Genomic DNA, 20,095 nt, shown 5'->3' on the forward strand with positions numbered 1-20,095 from the left:
TGCCAGCATGAGAAGGAAGAAACCACTGGAGAGACCTTGGACATTTCTCATGTTATGTGGTCTGAGCTTTTGTATGCCATTCTGAGCGCAAGTGCCCAATCTACGGTCCTTTCATCATGCTGCTCATTGAAAAGGCCTGGGCATATCACTATCCCAGGGTTGCGCTGGAAACTGGAGAGTTGATTTCTCATGATATCAAACGTCTGCGGAAGAAGGACAACTGGGGCACCCAGGCCCCTCGTTCTGATGCTCCACCTTCTGAGGCTGACATGGAGTCTGAGGACGATGCTGAGGCCGACAAGGATGAGGACTATGAGCCCTCTGGTGTGGAGCCCTCATGCGCTAAGAGGATTAGGCGCAAGATGAAGGAGCTCTTCTGCAAGGAGTCTCATGGCCAGTACATGTCTCATGTCTCTGAGAAGAAGGCCCGCAGACGTCACAAGGAGCTCATGCGCCAGTTGGGTGCCACTGTTAACGGCGGATCTGAGGAGAGGATCACTGACGAGGAGGAGTGGGTTCAACAGCACTGCCCATGGACCGATTTAGACGCCGAGCAGTTTCCGACCGACGACGGAGGTGCATACGATCACGCTGAGATGTGATGTTCGAGATCGTCAGCTTGCTATCACCTGGAGCCGTAGCATCGCTCTTTGCCCTTTTGGTGTCTCACTGCCAAAGGGGGAGAGAGTTTAGGGATTTGTGTTGTTGTCGTGTTGCGAGTGTGTCTTTGTGGTTTGTGGCGTCTTGTGTTTTCTCGTCATTTTGCTTGGTTTGGTTTGGTGCGAGTGGGACCTAAGTTCTAGACATATGGTGTGAGACATATGCTACCTTATCTTTACCTTTATTATCTTTGTCCTTTCAGTACTATAGTATCTTATTAGTTGCATGCTTATCCTGTTTTATACCCTGCTCTCCTGTATCCTGTGCTTAGAATTTTTGGACTATAAAATATAGGGGGAGTTTTGATCCTAATGTGCGTGTCTTGCACTCCAAAGGCACTACTAACCAGGTGCACACATTCAGGGGGAGCCCGTCTATATTTTGTAGTTCTAAGTATCCTTACTTTTATGTCTTTTCCCTGTGCAAATCCCTGGTTGTCATCAATCCACCAAAAAGGGGGAGATTGTTAAGGCATATCTCTCTCGATGTAGTTTTGGTGATTGATGACAACATATTTGCAGACTAACCATGTGCTTTGAGCATTTCAGAGATTCATCCTTTGGCTCGAGACGATTTCTTTCCCCTCGGAGTGTTTTTCAAGACGGTGTAGCTCTTTCATTTCTTGTTGGTGGACTAGTTTCGTATGAGTCACCGTACTATCAAGAGGGGGTCCGCTTTGGTAAGGGTAGGGTGGAATCATCACGTACACTTTCGTTTCACACCCTCTGGTCCTTCCCGCGTCGTTGGAAGTTTGATTCTCTGCTGTTTGGGCAGTCTTTGTCCCCAGCGGTAGTACCACGGTGCCCAGCAGTAGTACCGCTTGAGGGTCCTCAGCGGCAGTACCGCTGTGGTACCGGGCCACTACCGCGTCGACTCGAGGGGGGCACTTATCGTGTCGGGTTGAGCGGCACTTGCAGCGGTAGTAGGTGCGGTAGTACCGCTCGAGAGCGGTAGTACCGCCCTGCCACCGCGGCAGTACCGGGGTGGGCCTGTCCGACAGTATCGCGCTGGGCCAGTCCCTCCTCTATCTTCAAGCCCTCTCTGGCTGGGCAGTAGTACCGTAAGGGGGAGCGGTAGTACCGCTGGGTCCAGCGGTAGTACCGCCCTCTGCGGGGCTGTTTAGTGGGGTAACGGTTGGATTGTTACCCCCACTATAAAAAGGATTCCCCTTCTTCTTCATTGACTTACCTCTTCCCCCCAAAAGCTCCATTATTGCTCCAAGCTCCATTTTCTCCCGATCTCTCTCCCTAGCCAACCAAACTTGTTGATTTGCTCGGGAGTAGTTGAGAAGGCCCCGATCTACACTTCCACTAAGAGATATTTGATTCCCCCACTAATCCATAGCGGATCTTGTTACTCTTGGGTGTTTGAGCACCCTAGATGGTTGAGGTCACCACGGAGCCATAGTCCATTGTGGTGAAGCTTCATGGTGTTGTTGGGAGCCTCCGATTGAGTTGTGGAGTTTGCCCCAACCTTGTTTGTAAAGGTCCGGTCGCCGCCTCCAAGGGCACCAATAGTGGAATCATGGCATCTCGCATTGTGTGAGGGCGTGAGGAGAATACAGTGGCCCTAGTGGCTTCTTGGGGAGCATTGTGCCTCCACACCGCTCTAACGGAGACGTACTTTCCCTCAAAAGGAAGGAACTTCGGTAACACATCCTCGTCTTCACCGGGTCCACTCTTGGTTATCTCTTACCTTTACTTGTGCAAGCTTATTAGTGTTACTTCTCTTGCTTGCTTGTATGTTCGTTGTTGTTGCATCATATAGGTTGCTCACCTAGTTGCACATCTAGACAACCTACTTTGATACAAAGTTTTAATTTGGTAAAGAAAAGCTAAAAATTGATTAGTTGCCTATTCACCCCCCCCTCTAGTCAACCATATCGATCCTTTTAGAGGCAGAATTCACTTGAAACGTTCTGGCTGTTGGCGTTTCCTCTGTGTACATGTACGTGCGTGAGTAGAAGGAGATGAAGCGCTTAGAGAGAGATAAGTAAGCGGAAGGGCAACAGTCAAGCATACATGTTGTTTCTTCTCTGTATGTTTTTCCTTACGTGTAATGATGATGAGTACATGAGAAGGGTTCAGCCACAACCTGAGGAAAATGGGCTAAGGCCCAGGTGGAAAGGAAATAGATAATGGGAGAGAATTAAAACACATTGGGTTAGGCCTATGTAGTTTGGGAAAAGAAAAAGTGGGCTGCTCACATGAAAGAGATAGATGTGTTGGGAAATTCTGCCAAAGATTGAACGAACAAACGAACTTGATTTTTCTAATAGAAAAATCTAAAAGAAGGAATAAAAGATCAACAAAAGCAAATGAAGTTCCAAAAATACACGTGCATAATTAATATGCCAAAGACAACGAAAAAAATCCAAGTTAAAGTAAAGAACAAAACGAAAAGTTTAATTTAAGTTGGCAATAGTTCAAATTAAATCCTCCAAAGTATAAAAGTCCAATTTAAGCTTTGTTAACAAACAAAACAAAAGAAATTTTCTGGCCCTACTTTTTAGAAAAACTTTTTGTTAAACATTCCGAAAATCGAGATGTTACACGTGAGCGTATATTTTATCCACTCTCTTTGTTGACCTACTGTCTTGTATACCAACAAAGACGAATTTACTTGCAATCTGTTGTAACACCCTCGATGCGACTATATCTCCCACGTGTCGAGGCACGACTTAGAGGCATAATCGCATTGAAGGCATATGTCGCAAGTGAGGTAACCTTCACACAACCCATGTAATATAATAAGGGAAAAAGATACATAGTTGGCTTACAATCGCCACTTCACACAATTACATGAATAAAGCATTACATCATCCAAATACACTCAAGGTCCGACTACGGAACCAAAATAAAAGAAGAACCCCAAATGCGACAAAGGTCCCCGATCGACCCCAACTGGGCTCCACTACTGATCAACTAGAACGGAACAACACAAAGGACAAGATCTTCATCGAGCTCCTCCTGAGCTTGGTTGCGTCACCTGCTCTATAACATCGGCACCTGCAAACTGGTTTTGGAAGTATCTGTGAGCCACAGGGACTCAGCAATCTCGCACCCTCGCGATCAAGACTATTTAAGCTTATGGGTAAGGTAAAGGTATGAGGTGGAGCTGCAGCAAGCGACTAGCATATATGGTGGCTAACATACGCAAATGAGAGCGAGAAGAGAAGGCAAAGCACGTTCGAGAAAGTATGATCAAGAAGTGATCCTAAACAACCTACGTCAAGCATAACTCCAACACCGTGTTCACTTCCCGGACACCGCCGGAAAGAGACCATCACGGTTACACACGCAGTTGACTCATTTTAATTAAGTTAAGGTTCAAGTTATCTACAACCGAACATTAACAAATTCTCATCTGCCCATAACCGCGGGCACGGCTTTCGAAAGTTCAAATCCCTGCAGGGGTGTACCAACTTAGCCCATCACAAGCTCTCACGGTCAACGAAGGAATAGACCTCCTCCCGAGACATTCCGATCAGACTCGGTATCCAGGTACAACAAGACATTTCGACAGGGTAAAACTAAACCAGCAACACCGCCCGAATGTGCCGACAAATCCCGATAGGAGCTGCACATATCTCTTTCTCAGGGCACACTCAGATTGTCTTAGGTACGGGTAGGCCAGCCCAGAGTTGCCCTGGTGGTCACCGGTAGCTGACAGGTTGGACCAACACTCAGAGGAGCACTGGCCCGGGGGGGTAAAATAATGATGACCCTCAGGAGCGCGACTCCCAAGGGAAAAGAAAAGGCTAGGTGGCAAATGGTAAAACCAATGTTGGGCATTGTTGGAAGAGCTTTACTTAAGGCGAACTATCAAGGGGTTCCCATTATAGCCCAACCGCGTAAGGAACGCAAAATCCGGGAACATAACACCGATATGACGGAAACTAGGGCGGCAAGAGTGGAACAAAACACCAGGCATAAGGCCGAGCCTTCCACCCTTTACCAAGTATATAGATGCATTAATTAAATAAGATATATTGTGATATCCCAACAAGTAACATGTTCCAACAAGAAACAACATCTCCATGTTCCAACAAGGAACAAACTTCAATCTTCACCTGCAACTAACAACGCTATAAGAGGGGCTGAGCAAAGCGGTAACATAGCCAAACAACGGTTTGCTAGGACAAGGTGGGTTAGAGGCTTGGTTGAACAAAGTAGGAGGCATGATAAGCAAGTGGTAGGTATCGCAACATAGGCATAGCAAAAGAGCGAGCAACTAAGCAAGCAAAGATAGAAGTGATTTCGAGGGTATGGTCATCTTGCCTGAAATCCCGCAAGGAAGAAGAACGAGTCCATGAAGAAGACAAACGGACGTAGTCGAACGGTCCCTCACAAACGCGACGTTAACGGAACCAACCCGAAGAAGCAACACCGAAAAGGAAGCATACAACATAGTAAACAACCACCACATAGACATGGCATGATGCGCAAACAAGTATGATGCATGTCCAGTTTAAAGAGGGCATGCCATGGCAAAGTGCAACAAACAACACTACAAATTAAGTGGAGCTCAATATGCAACTAGTTGCATATTGACGAAAAACCACATGACTTATTTAGTTCTCTCTCGTTTATGTACCCAACAAGATTAAATGTTACTAAGCATGGCAAGAGGGGAAACAAATGAAAACTACCTATCTAGTCAAGGTTAAATGAGGCCGGAAGCAACGAACAACAATTCCGGAAACTCCCCATGAGCATATTATAGATTTGGTACTGTTCTGCCCTAAACACGATTTTAGAGTTGTTTAACATGCAAATAAAGGCCACCATGTTAAACTCGCATTTTTCTACCCCATTTACATATATAATTTATTTAAAACCGAGCTACGGTTATTTAGTTATGAAATAAATCATTTTATCATGACATAGGAGCAAATTTAACCAAACAGCATTTTAAACATTTTAAACATGGATGAAAATTACATATTATGAAACTAGACAAAATTTTAAGCAACTTTTATATATAAATCATTTTAATCCGATGCACCATTTGTGAGTTATTAAATGCATGATCTAGGGGGACTATTCTGTAAAACAGGTTTTCTCTGGAAAATTAGTAAATTTGTTCGCGAAATAAAAACAGTGACTCGGGCCGAATCAAGCTGGCCCAACAGGAGGAAAAACAGAGGCGGGGCGCTGGGGTGTGGCCTCACCCAGTGGGCCTTGACCCGGTCAGTGCAGAGAGGCTGGAGGAGGCCGGTTGGGGAGGTCGGGCGCGGGCCAGCTGGAGCCTGGCGCGGCTGGGCTTGGTGCGATCTGGCGCTGGCTCCAGGCGAACAGGGACACGGTCAACGGCGATGCGGGACTTGGCGCTGGTCGTCCTCCTCGCACGCAGAAGCAGGGGAACAGCACGACGAAGATGTCGGGCGCGCCGGCGCGATGCAGAAGAGGCAGCGGGCGGCTGGGCGCGAGGAGACCGGTCCGAGCTCGTCGTGGACGCCGAGAGGAAACGGATCCGGTGGCGAGTTGAGGCCAGGGCCGCGGGGTCGATGCGGATGAGCGAGACGAGTGCCCCGGCTCGTTGCAGAGGAGGAAAAACTGACAGGTTCAGGGGACGACGCCTTGCAGGTGCGAGAGAGCGTCGAGGGGTTCCAGCAACGCGTGAAGGACGAGGTCGCCGGAGAGTGGCAAGGACGGGGCCTTGGGCGATGACTTGGCGGCGGAGACGAGGTGCTCGGGGAGCCCCTCGGGCGCGAGAGGAGGCTGGCGTCCCGGCGCTCGCGGGCACTGGGGCGCACGAAGGAGGAGGACGAGGTGGCTGGTTGCATCGGGAGGATGGATCTCGGGCGCGCTGAGGGAGATGGACGTGGGTGAAGCTCCAAGGCCATGGCCTTCCTGTGAACCAGAGAAGAGGAAGACAGTGCGGTCAGGGGAGAGAAGCACCAGGGGAAAAGGAGAGAAAGGAAAAGAAGGGGCGCGGGGCTCATCTTGAACGAAGCTCGTCGGTGGCGCGGGGACGAAGCGGGGTCAGGCACTGCTCGCTGCTCCACGGGGACGAGAAGGAGCTGCTGGTTGGCTCGGGGCTGAAAACGAGGGGAGGTGGTGGATCTGGATCCCGAGGAAGATGGTGGCGGCGGCCGACAGGGATCGGTGGGACATCTCCCTAGAAGTTAGGGTTTTGTCCAGTTTTAAACTAGGGAGTTTTATATAAGGAAAAGAGGAGAAGTTTAGGGGCTAATCCGTCCCTCCAATTAAAATCGAGCGGTCGAGAAAAATAGACTAGGAAGTTCGAATAAGAAAACGGTGATGTTTTGTAGATGTTTGGGGATGATCCGGACACAACGGTGGCGACAGTCCGGGTCGGGTTCGGGACAACTTTCGGACGCGCACGAGGGGGGGCTGCGGGCTGACGAGAGAGGTTAGGTTGGACCTGGCGGTAGGTAGTGAGCTGTGTAGACGGGCTCGAGCTAAGAGAAGAGAAGAGAGAGAGAGGCCCGGCGACTGTTTCCGAAGACCGAAAACGTCCGACGTTAGACCGGCTGTGTAGACTGCCGCTATAGTTAATTGTTGGGGCATCAAACGATCTCCGAATGCGATGAAACTTGACAGGCGGTCTATCTACACTATAATAAGACCACACGTCAACTCTCATCCCATTCCGAGAACATTTTCCGGCCACTTATAAAATACTATTTCGGACATGCCACGGGCGCGTGCAAGTGTGTCTGGGCTCAGGACGGACAACGGACGGAACTCGGAGAACCCAGACGAATGCAGGTTTTGAAAACATGATGATGCAATGCACATGATGACAAGATGAAATGCAACACGCAAGAAAATGACATGGCAACAACAACGAATAACTGGACGACACCTGACACATCGGTCACGGGGCGTCACATCTGTATATTTGAATCAGATAAAAGCTTTCATCAAATCGAGACAGGTTGTGCCTCCTCCTAAACACGAAGCTTCAGTGGATAACGCCAGCAGCAGCTCCGGGGCAGGCTAAACACAATGACCCAATTCTAACGCTTCCTTCATAAAAATTCTGACCCTTCCCTAATTCTTGATGTATGGCGGGACATAGATGAAAAGATCAGCATGCATGTTATCTGGATAGAGAAACAGAGAACAAATTGCAAGGGCACTCTTGATGATGGAATTTACTTGCTTGTAGATCCAAAGGTTTGACAAAGAAAGTACCCAAACACTGCCTTGAATAGACGCCGGAGCAGAATGCGCAAGGGAGAACCTCCTCCTGTGAAACCCAATCTCTGATATCTAGACCACTGGAATTGGACACCCGCTTCCTCTGGCTGCTCTTGGTCTTGCTGATAGCCGGCTCGAACATGCCTCATCATCGGCCGGATGGCCGCTTTCTTCCTCCTCCGGCCCTCCGCCTCCACATGAGTGGCTCTCTGGCCTCGACAATATGGGCTACGGTGGTGTGGCGCGTTGTGCAGCTTGGCCCGGTGCTCTTTATCCGCGAGAAAACGTTGCTATTTCCAGTGCATCTCTCCAGCGTACAGAGGGGGAATTATATACTTGTTGGTAAATGGCTGAAGATGAAAAGACAACATCCGCAGGTATCCATGACCTTTGGGCTTCGGAGCTACTAATCCGGTATGTAAGCTCCAATTTAATTTAGGAGGTTGTTACTCGGAGGGGAAGAGAGAGCTTTCACATAGTGGGACCTCCACGTGGCTTCATTAAATAGGAGGAAAAGCTATCAATCCATCAATTGTTCTTTTTTTCTCACCGAGGGAGGTTGTGCTTAGCTCTGTTAATTGAAAAAAAAAACTGCCGTGGTCTTGAGTGGGACTGCATGAGGTGTGACGTGGCTGGACGTGATTGGATGATGACGTGGCTATGCTGCATGTTGAGGTAAATCAAGTAGTGGGGGTGAATTTCTTAAGTATATAGGATACATGGTAAACATTTCTCAAATTCCTACTGATAACTTTTCTAAATTGTATGAAACTTATAGAAAAAATATGCGAATATTTTTTGACTTTGATTATATTTGTTCTAGAAAATGTCGTGATTTTTCTGAAATGCCTCAAATTTCTTTTAAAAAATTGTCACAAACATTTCTTTGAATGTTACTGTGTTTTCCCATTGTCTAATACATATTTTGTAAACATCACAAGCATTCTTTTGAATTGCATGAACATTTTTAAAATGTCAATTTATATGTCCAGATTTTTCAAAACGGCACAACCGCCTTTTTTATTGAAAATCTATTATTAAAATAAGTAGGATAAATTTATTCGTGTTTTTAAAAAAATGTGTGCACACTCTAAAAATTGTTTGGGGATTTTCAGAAAAATTCCATGTTTTAAAAAATTGAGAAGAAATTGTTCGGAATACTAAAATTTGTTCTTATTTTAAATAAATCAGAGTTATAAAATCTACTTAAATTTGAAAAATAATTTTTGAAATTTCAAAATTGTTTGTGTTAGAAAAAATATTCGACATTTCAAATAAAATCACAATCTGTAAAAAAGGTTTTCAAAAAATTTCTTGAGCAACTGGTTAACGGAAGGATCCTAGGAACTTATAAACCAGTTTTGGAAGCTTTCAAGCCGGCTTGCTTTTTTTATCTCTTTCTCTTTCTCTACCAGTTTTCTATTTTATTTTTCTTTCTTCATTTTCCTTTTTCTTTTCATCGTTTTTTCTATTGATTTTTGTATGTGGTTAAATTTGGGAATAGTTCTCACAGTTGCAATATTAACTCATACACTTTTTCAAAATCATAAAAAATCGAAAATATTGAAATCCTGAACATTTTTCGAATGCACAAACTTTTCTGAATTCAGAACATTTTTCTTATTTTCATACATTTGTCGAATTCACAAGTTTTTTTAGTACCAAGTTTTTTAATTCATGATTTTATTTCAATTTGATTTCGTTAATATTGTCTGAATTTCTTTTAAAATGAACAAATTTTATGTCATGGACATTTTTGAATTTGTGAATATTTTATGAATTCATAATTTGTTTGAATTTGTGATCATTGTTTGAATTCGATTTCATGAACATTTTATGAATTCGTGAATACTTGTTGAATTGCCAACATTTTTTGAACTTGCTAATTTTTTTGAATGCATGAACATTTGCAAACTCCCAAACATTTTTCGAATTTATGATATATATACTTTCAAAATTTATGACATTTTTTAAAATTCTTGAACATGTTATTATTATTTTATTAAATAATTAAAATTTTAAACCAATAAAAATGAAATGGAAAAACGAGGAAATAGGTACTCGAATGAGCAGAGCTAACGGCCGCTTCCGCATTCACCCTTGGCCTAGCCCATTAATTGCATCTTGTTCGGGAGAATGCGGGAAGCGTCGCGTGAAGGGAGGCACGGGGTGAGCCGGCCATGGGTGAAAAAAATGTTCCTGCTGTATACCAAAAATATAAAATGTGTAATAAAAAGTAGAACGTAAAAACAAAATTTTAGAAAATGTTGACCACGTATCAGAAAAATATTAACCATATCTTTATCTTTATATCTTTATATCTTTATCTTTATCTTTATCTTTACCTACTAATAAAGCGGCTATCGTTTCTGGTCGTCCGTCATTAAAATTACCCTCCAAGTTAGTAAAAATTACCCACCAATGCCACCTATAAGTGGGAAAACGTTTCAATTTTTTGGACCAAAAATCGCCGCCTTTTCGTTGTTTTAGAGCGGCACGACGAGCAGAAATCACAGATCGGTCCGTAGCAAAGTGGTAGGTCGAGGTCTCCTCTAGCGATGAGACCAGGGTTCGATCCCCAGCCTCTGCAGTTTCTATCATTCTTTTCTCGCGCATGTCCTATCAATGAATGCATTCATGGGCCGGCCCATGTGCTGGGCTGTACTCCCCTGATTTTTTTATTTTACTTTTTTATCTTTTCTTTTCTCATTCTGTTTTCTTTCTTCTTTAAATTAATTCGGGATTTTAATATTCTAAAAGTTGCGAGTTTTAAAAAAATGTTTGAGAAATTACAAAATATATGTGAATTAAAAGATGTTTAGAAAAACATAATCTTTTTGCAGATTCAAAAAATGTTGGTGGTTTTGCAAAACTGTTTGTACAATTATAAAAAAAATCACAATTTGGAAAAAATTGTCGGGAATTAAAATCATGTTCATGATTTTGAAAAAATGATTGTGTATTTAAAACATATTTGGGGAACTTAAAAAAACTGTCCATGACATTTTGGAAAATGTTCACAAAAATAAAAATAAATATTTGTTTTTTAAATTTTGTTCCCCAAATTTTTAAAAAAGTTCATATATTCAAAAAAATGTTTGTTGGGTGAAAAAATGTTAATGAATTCAAAACCGGTTCATACATTAATTTTTTTTAAACAAACTAATGTTCATGATTTTGTCGAGAAAATAAAAAAATTCAAAAGAAATTGTCAATTCGTAAAATTCTTCACTGATTCAAAAGTATTTTATGTCTAGGATTTGATTAGTTTTTCGGAAGTCTTTATATGTCTTAGCGTTGGGAGTAGTTCGTGGTCAATGAGATTTGCTCATAAAGTTTTAAACGTTCCCTTGCGCAACATAATGACAAGTGTGACATGCACTGGCAAACTCATAGCCTTGGGATTTACCGCGTCGAATGCATTGTGATCTCATGGACATCGCGACCATCATCGGCTAGGGTGAGAAAATAAATAAATGGCAATATGGTGAGCCACTGTGTTAATAGAGTACGCTCATATATCAGGATATTGAGCCAGACTTATTTGATTAGCCATAATTTTTTGTCTCCCGTTGCAACGCACGGGCATATTTATTAGTACTACCTACATAAACCAGCTACTGCTTCTGGTCGTCCGTCATGGCAGTTTTGCAAAACAGTCCCTCTGTTTCTAAGAAATCAACCCGCAGTCCTATCTTAAGTGGATATCTAAGAAAAAGTTTTGTTTTTGCAGAAAACACCCTGGCACTCGGAGTATTCAACACGTGGTCCGAGCAGATTTGCAAAGGAAAAAAACACAACAACACACGCACGGGCTCGCCTCCTCTCCCTCTCGCCCATTAAGTCGCCGCCGCCGCCGCCGCCGCCCACACCGGCCGCTTCCGGCGACCTCCAGCGTCGCGCAGCATGCCCCCGAGCTCCCCACGGTCCGCGCCTCCCTTCCCTCCGGCTAGATTCTCCGCTCCCGGACTCTACCGCACGCTCGCAACCCCACCCCGTGGCTAGGGTTTCGGGCAGGGCTTCGCCGGCGCGTCTCCGGCGACCCCAGGTTCACCCCTCCTTCCTTCTTGACTGGGATCCGCCACCCCTACACCTCACCTTCTCTTCATATCCTCTGCTGCAGATGCAGATGGAGCACGCCGTGAGATTTCCCCATCCACCACGGTCGCCGCCGTCAAGGGCTTCTTCACGGATCTGGGACGCCATGGACATGCAGCTCCTCAAGGACTTTCTATTGAAACATCTTCTCCATCATGTGTAGAACACGATGCACCGTTAAGTCAAGGTTCAGGACGACGTATATCGTAGCCCCATGCTGGCTTTTTTCCAATGCAGGACCTTCTACATCTCTGCATATCGATCCATTTTGGACCTCAGTAAGTAACTCAGTTTGCATCACTTCCCTTAATTGAACTAGATAAAGAACCATAGGTCAGTGCTAACTGGTACCTGAGAAAGCACATATTGTGGAAAGTTAAAAGGGTTATGATGATGAACGTAGAGTATCAGTCCACCAAGTCAAAGTTAATTTGATATGTTCAAGTTAACCATGGATCAATTCTGGAATATTTGTTAGCTGAAATTGTAGGCAGTTCATCTCTGGAGTTATACGATCTTTTCTTGGAGTAGTCTTCCCTTCAAGTATTTCATCTCTTATCTATTAAAATAAATGTTAATAGAAAAGACATCTTTGGTCTCAAGAATTAGTAATACTCCCATTTGTATTTCCTAATCATATTTTTTCATTTTTGAATTACATCAAACCTATGTCTAGATTGTATACTACCCCGCCCAGCGTTATTACTTTGGCTGTATCTAACTTTAGTCAGTAATTGATATACCTATAATTGTTGTTCTGCACCTATGTCCACAGTCCACACTTCTCTAGATGGTCACACTTTTGATGTTGAACTGACTTCAGATCTCTAAACAAAGGATTTGCAGCATATATAGATGCATTAATGCCAATCTTTATCACTCTGTTACGTATCTACTCCTACCTACTTGAATCTTCTATTCCCAGTTAATTAGAAATTTTGTTATTTGTGGACATCTCCTAAATACATCAAGTAATTTTTGTGTTAAAGAGCAGTACGTTCTGTTTTCATTTGTGACCCAAAGGTCAGCAACGTAAAGCTTGCATGCATCTGAAGGCATGTTCCATCCTTGAATATATACTAATATAAAGGCATGTTACAATTGTGTGCAGGTAGAAAATTCATCATTTTAGTGTCCATCTGAAGAATCACATCGTGATAGGAACAAGGACAATGGCTGGCATGTTGGTAGGAATCTGAGATGATAAAAAATAGTACTCATCCAACTGCTAACTGAATATGCTGGAAATTAGCTCATAGTTACACATATATTATTACTGGGGCAGTACTGCCCTAGACTTGCATATTCAGAATTAATTGATCTCACACAGTAGTGCCATTTGTCGACACACCGTATGATATATGAATAAAACCATAAAAGTGTATATGAAACTGTATAATCTAGCACTTCGTTTCATGCCTACATCAATGCAATGTCCTTTTTATGTTATCATGGCATACATAGATAATTAAATGAGGATTCTTTGATAATGTCTCCATCTCTTGAGCTAAGCACATGCTGTCAACATCATGGAACGACATGGAGCTGCAGACATGCACTTTGGAGCAGAGGTTGACTTGCAGCTGCATCTGCAATCTCCCAAACAAATGAGCAGCACCATGCAGTTGTGGGCTTGCAGCAGGTTGGCGGGCGAATGGTCATAGCAGGAATACAACGGGCATGTCGACTGCTGCGAGTATTCCATTCAAGTCGACAACTACATTTGCAAGAGGTGTGTTGTTTACTTGGAGAAATTTTTGAGAAAATCATCAATTTATTTAGCATTAGTTAAATCAGTTTGTCGAGCTGAGTTTTTTTTATCTTGATGGTTGTGAGAACTCTGATGGTAGAAGAATTCTGCTATTGAGATGGTTCTTCTATTTTTTTTCCTGTACTCCTACTATTCTAATGCAACATCACTTTTTAGTGCTGAAGTACTAGATTACATCCTTTCTTTTCCCTTTTTCCCTTGAAAAGCCAGGTAGAAGTTCTGTTTAAACACTTATATATAGAATACTAAGAATTTCTTTTTCTTCTTCTTGCTGTTGGCTGGTAGCTTTTAGTAGCAATTTGGATAATTCTGTGCATAATATTCTGTATGATTTTGGGGCAAGAAAGGTCGGGGATTCTGTTGTGGGTGGATCATGGCCTCCAAAACAATGCACACTATAAAGTAGCCTGAGCAAGTTGTGGGGGGTGCCTTCATATGGTTGTTAAATTGCTGCTCCTTTTCTATATGGATTAATGTGAAGCACCTCTAATTTCTCTTTGAAAAATATGTGTCTCTTTTTGTTCGATTTGAGTAACTCACAGTAGTTGCTTTTGATGTTATTGTAGTTTTACACCACCGTATGATCGATGAATTCAAGGTCTGAGGCCCGTCCAGGGGCTAGAGCAGATTCATCGGACGGTGGAGTTGAGTGACCCACTCATTGATACCAGGTGTGCTCAAGTGAAGCCAGGGATTTGATCCATCCATCTCGGAGCGCATGAATCAACAGAGGATCCATCCAGTCAAACAAGTGAATTTAGGCTTGATTAATTAGCAGGAGCATACGAGTGTCTTTTGCACATGTAGTTTAGGTTTGTACAGGTTCAGGTAGTCAACTGTTAAGCATGGTAGGATCCGCAAGCTGGGCAGTAGGCAGCGTCACGGTACGATCCAGCAGGACGGCGGAGGAGGCGGCCCGTGGTGACTGGGGAGGATACAAAGGGGGATGGAGAGGTTGCGGGAAATTTATGGGTCTGGACTGGAGCAGAGGGAGATAGAGAATGGGTGAGAAAGATGGAGATGTTGATAGGTAATACCTGTTGGAAAGAGATGTTGATAGTTTACTTTTCTTCATCTCCAACGCAACTATCAACTGATGCGCTGACTGTATCATCACAGTTCTCATGTAAGCAAAGGATCTTGCTTCTTCCCAAATTAGATTTTGAAGTATTTCACTTCTATTGTTTCTCCAGGTATACTGCATTTGATCACGGTTCTCATGTGATCGGCTACCTGCAGATCTACATACTAGGGCGATAATATGCAATGTAGGAGTCTTGACCATCCAATGATTTATTTGTGTTTGGTTTTGCTGCATTGGTCAATATGTGCATATCCTTGGATGTAGTATTGCTTTTCCTAAGTGTGTTTTGTAGATCAGATAATGATTCGCAATGTACTAGGAGGTTTGGACAGCAAGTGATTGTCACCAACACCAAGGATCAGGTTCCTGCCAGAAGAACCCAAAGCAGAGCAAGAGAAGGAAAATGAAGGTGAAGTTGCAGGTTCTGTTGGAGAGAGGGCTTCATCACATACTTGCTGCGAAGGCCATGTTGTCGAGGAGCCGGTGACTGCCGCTCCAGCTGCCTCGCGCCATGCCCCGTCGTGTGGGGTGCATTGTGAGAGTTCTGCATCAGGCTCGCGCCACCGCTCCGGCAGGTACTCAACGCGCAATCATGGGTTGTTGTGTTAACTTGATACAGTTGCTGATAACAGTGATGCGGCACTCTAGCTAATAGGCAGTATTGGTGTCGACTGGAGCAACTAGAGTCGCTAGCTGTTATGCTAAAAGAATAGGGTGGATTTGCTTCATGCAAGAAGACAGTAAGGATAAAGCAGCAAAAAGCAGGCCATTAGTGGTGATGGATAATTTCTCCAATCAATTTAACGTAGATGCCTTCCAACATTGCACACTAAGCGATTGCATTTTTTAGATATATAGAAAGGTGGCTTCTGTTTTCAAGAAAGTTGGCATGGCGTGATTGTTAATTTTTTATGCCAACAATTACATACGCTTGGCTGACAAGTATACATTCTGAAATGATATTGACATTAGACCGAACCTTTAAACCTAGCATATTTATTTTTCTCACCTAATGATTTTTATTATGTATGATATGTATTGCATAGACTGCTGGCTTTGACATTACAATCTGGAACTAAATAAATAAAAATAGAGAAATTCATATAGTGGCAGTAAAGTGCTAACAAGTTATAATCTGTTTTTAGTTGCATTACAGTAAGAGGAAACCTTTATTTTACTTGTGAGCATTGTAATTGTTTGCGAAGGGCTAATGTTAATAAGATATGCATACAAATCTTAGCCTGGAGGCCATGCTTTGTTCAAAGTAGCTGGGTATATGTACAATAAATAAATATTCATGTGTTATCTTGGTACTGTACAATATTGTTGAGAGTGGTTTAATTCACAGGTTTAGTAGCTCGTGAGAGATATTAAAGTTCATTTTGTGGTTGCACGTCGACACCATGGTAACTTCGTTGATATATGGTTCCTTGAACAAACATGCTAATATGTACTCTTGAACTGAGGTGTAGCTCCCAAATATTATGCCTCCGGTTATTTTAACTTATAAGTGGTAGTATCCAACACGTGAATTGCACAATTACTAGAGATAATTACTGTGTGATTGAAAGGGAGAGCGAGAGCGAGGTATAGAAGAACATAAAGAAGAAGGATCCAGATAAGTGCCATACGTGTGGCAGGAAGCAATTCCGTCCTGACGTTTTTTGATGGCAACTTTAGTTACCCGGGGATGGCAAGTTGTGAAGCATATCAACTTTCTATCTGGATTGCAAGTTTTAGTTGGGGTTCCGGTTTTTTTTCGTATGGAAATTTTAGTTGTAAAAACATCAGGGCGGGCGTTACTTCGTGCTACACGTGTGGCACTTATCATTTGGAAAGAAAAATGGTTTAATGATAGAAATAAGTTGACAATGCTGCCTGATGTCCATAGATAATTTAAAGGTATATGGTACACATGTTTAATGTGAACCACTAAAATATGTATGTCCTCATTACAACGTAGGTGCATGTTACTATCCTCCTCCTATAAGTATAATCTTCCTCCTATAAGTATAAGTAGAAGAACAACCACGGCTCCTCTTCTGCTCTATTTCTTCTAGGTAGGCAGACTCCACCTAAATTGCCGTCTTATGTCACCATCGAATGCTGTTAAACTCACCTCACAAAGATTGATCGACAAGGAGAATCCATTCAGACGAAGAAGAGGTCGAACCATGCATCATAGATGATGAATTTCACCGTTCAATCTACACTGACCACCGCAATATGTCGCACTCAGTGAGAAAAATTTCAATTACTCACAACCATCCACTCATCCGGATTCCCTCAACCTCCTGATATTGTCAATCATCCTTGTGTTGTCATTGGCCGTGTGCACTATGATCCATGCCATGCCATCCGCGAACAGGAACCCCGAATGTCAGCCGATCCTTCGGCTATCATGCCCCCATGATGTAATTCTTCAGTGAGAACGTTCAGGCTGGAATGATCCATGGATATTTTGTTTGCTTCATAGCGAAGTATGTCCCCGTTGCAACGCACGGGCTCTTTTGCTAGTACTTAGAAATGCTAATTGTGGATGAAAAATGTTCCTGATAAATACCTAAAATGTACATTGTGTATGAAAAGGTAGTCATCCTACGCAAAAAAATATTCATCTATTAAAAATGATAAATAAGTACGATTTTATTGTTGTATATGACGAATGTCGAATATGTATTTAAAAAAATAACATCAAAATCAATATTAGAAAATGTTGATTATGTAAAAAATATCTTAGTCATATAGTTAAGAAACATAAAAAAAATTCCTGATATATATCAAAAATGTACAATGTGTATGAAAAAGTAGTCATCAAACATAAATATTAAAAAAAGTTAAACATGTATTTTAAAAAAATTAAACATGTATAATTTTTTAGGATGCATATGTAAAATGTAAAAATATGCAGAAAATGTAGACATGTGCTAAAAAAATGATGAAACCGAAGAAACATTAGAAAGAAACACCTCAAATATGAAAAACCCAAAGAAAACTCATGAGAAAACAATGAAAAACCAAGAAAATAAAATTTAACTAAAGAAAAATGAAGGAAGCTGATGAAATCTAAGAAACAAACAAAATAACCAAAGAACATAGAATAGAAATAAAAAACGGAGAAAGGAACAAAATAAAAACCGAAAAAGAGGAAAGAAAAAACTGTAAAAACCGAAAAACATGATGAAAAAATATATGAAAAACACCCATGAAGAAACAAAAAAAGAATGAGAAAGAAACAAAAGAGAAAATGGCATGAGGAAAATGCAATGAGCGAGCGAGCATGCAGAAAGCCAGAAACGGACTGGCTCATTACTGTAGAGAGCACGGAAACCTTCAGCGAGGCATAAGCTAGTCTTGCTACAAGCTAGATATAGTTGTCGCACCATCTGGAATCGTTACATGTGATATATGGGACTGAATAGTTAGCGGGTACCCCTGCATCGACCTCCTGCGTGCGGCGCGGGGTACACGGGCAACTGACGCATGGTGAGCCCAGTCACCGCCATGTGTCACGTGTTGGACGCACCCATCATAGCACCATTTCTTTTCTTTTTCTGCACATGTTTTTTGAAATTTTACTTGGGTTTTTTTAGTTTTTTTTAATTATGATTTTATTCTATTTCTCACCTGAAGCACACCATGTGAAAAAGGCATAGTTGTGCTGCACGGTGAAGCACAGTGATGCTCCCGAAAAGTGGAAAACACATGCGAGCTTCTTGAAAAATGAAAAGCATACTTCATGGTGAAGCACGACTGTGCTTACTAAATAGTGAAAGCATATTTGCGCATCGTGTGAAGTAAAGTTGCGCTTTCGTGTGAAAAAATGTGCTTCTAAAAAAAGTCAAGCACGATACTGCTTCTTGGTCTCCAGTTTTTTTTGGATTTTTTGTCCAAACCTGGACCTAGTCCCCAAGATCTCGATGCGAGAAATATAACGGTGGAAATGGTTTATGATTTAGACGCATTGTTCAAGAGATAAACATTTAAAAATGAATCTACGCAAAAAAAATACAAAACTATCAGGATGCGACAAGGGTCGCACATGCAATGCGTCATTTGTTATCACCGAAAAAATATCAAAGTAACCTTTGCAAGGAGTATCCTTAACTATTATATTTTGATGATATATATACCAGCTCCCTTACAATTCCGATGTTCCTACGGTTCGCGCTCCGGCCTACGGAATGATTGAACGTGACTATGTCTTTTGCTCTCTGCGGCACCTTGTTTGTCGCACGCACAGGCGGTGCCCTGACTGGGTGGCCCATTTAGGAATTGTAGGGGTGTAAAAATTCATTGAATAAATCAGTCGGAGGCAGACTTGCTAGGGACCTCCTATGCGCCGCTCTTTGCGTCCGATTCGCACGCGCCGCACAGGTACGGCCCCCATCTAGAAACCTTAAACATTGGATATGTTCAAAAAATTTAAAAATTCAAAAATTGTTCGCGTTTTCTGAATGCTAGAAGAACAACTAAAAAACTTGAACAAAGTTTTGATAAAATGAACACTTTTTAAAATCCCGAACATTTTTTGAATTTAGAGAACAAAATTTTGTACGCGAACGTTATGTTTGAGAGAAAAAGTTAAGTTTGAATGAAATATGTGAACATTCTTTAAAACTCCCGAACAAAATTTGAAATATGTGAACAAATTTTTAAAATGGGAACATTTTACGAAACTCACGAACAAAAATTTCAAACACGAACATTTTCTGAAAAAATGCAAACAAAATTTGAAAAGGAACATTTACTGAAACTCACGAACAAAAATTGAAAAAACGAACATTTTTCTTAATTTGCGAACAAATTTTGCAAAGTTGTGAAATTGTGAAAAAAACATAAAAAAGAAAAAGAAACTAAAAAAAGAAAAGAGAAACAAAATTTGAAGATGAGAACTTTTTTTTAACTTTGAATAATTTTTTGAAAGCATGAACATTTTTTCAAGTCAGGAACAAAAATTGAAAATGAGAGCATTTTGTGAAGTTTTGAACAATTTTTCTGAAAGGATGAACAAAATTTGAAAATGAGAACGTTTTGTGAAGTTTGGAACAATTTTTTGAAAGCATGAACAAAATTTGAAAAATGAGAACATTTTGTGAAGTTTTGAACAATTGTGAGCAACACAAAAAAAATTAAAAATAATAATATAAATTTGAAAAGAGAAAACAAAAAACGAAAAAATGAAAAAGAAACAGAAAACAGGAAAAAAAGAAACATAAAAAACGAAAAAAAGATAAAAAAGAAAACAGAAAAAGAAAAAAGAACATTAAAACGAAAAAGAAAAAGAAACAGTAAAAGAAAAGAAAAAAA

At 41.8% G+C, this 20,095-nt stretch overlaps 1 long non-coding RNA gene across 7 annotated transcripts; it reads left to right on the plus strand.

Annotated features, from left to right (window-relative positions):
* The first annotated feature begins 11,638 nt into the window (after positions 1 to 11,638).
* Positions 11,639 to 16,117, plus strand: LOC119269273. 7 transcript variants are annotated; one of them, XR_005133522.1, is made up of 5 exons: positions 11,639 to 11,880; positions 11,956 to 13,662; positions 14,268 to 14,827; positions 14,895 to 14,969; positions 15,105 to 16,117. It is a non-coding gene; the product is annotated as an uncharacterized LOC119269273 (long non-coding RNA). The 7 variants fall into 7 exon arrangements; XR_005133519.1 differs by having other exon boundaries at positions 14,268 to 14,969; positions 15,083 to 16,117; XR_005133521.1 differs by having other exon boundaries at positions 14,268 to 14,969.
* Positions 16,118 to 20,095: the final 3,978 nt, after the last annotated feature.

The sequence above is a fragment of the Triticum dicoccoides genome, chromosome 1A (genome assembly GCF_002162155.2).
Source record: "Triticum dicoccoides isolate Atlit2015 ecotype Zavitan chromosome 1A, WEW_v2.0, whole genome shotgun sequence".
NCBI lineage: Eukaryota > Viridiplantae > Streptophyta > Magnoliopsida > Poales > Poaceae > Triticum > Triticum dicoccoides.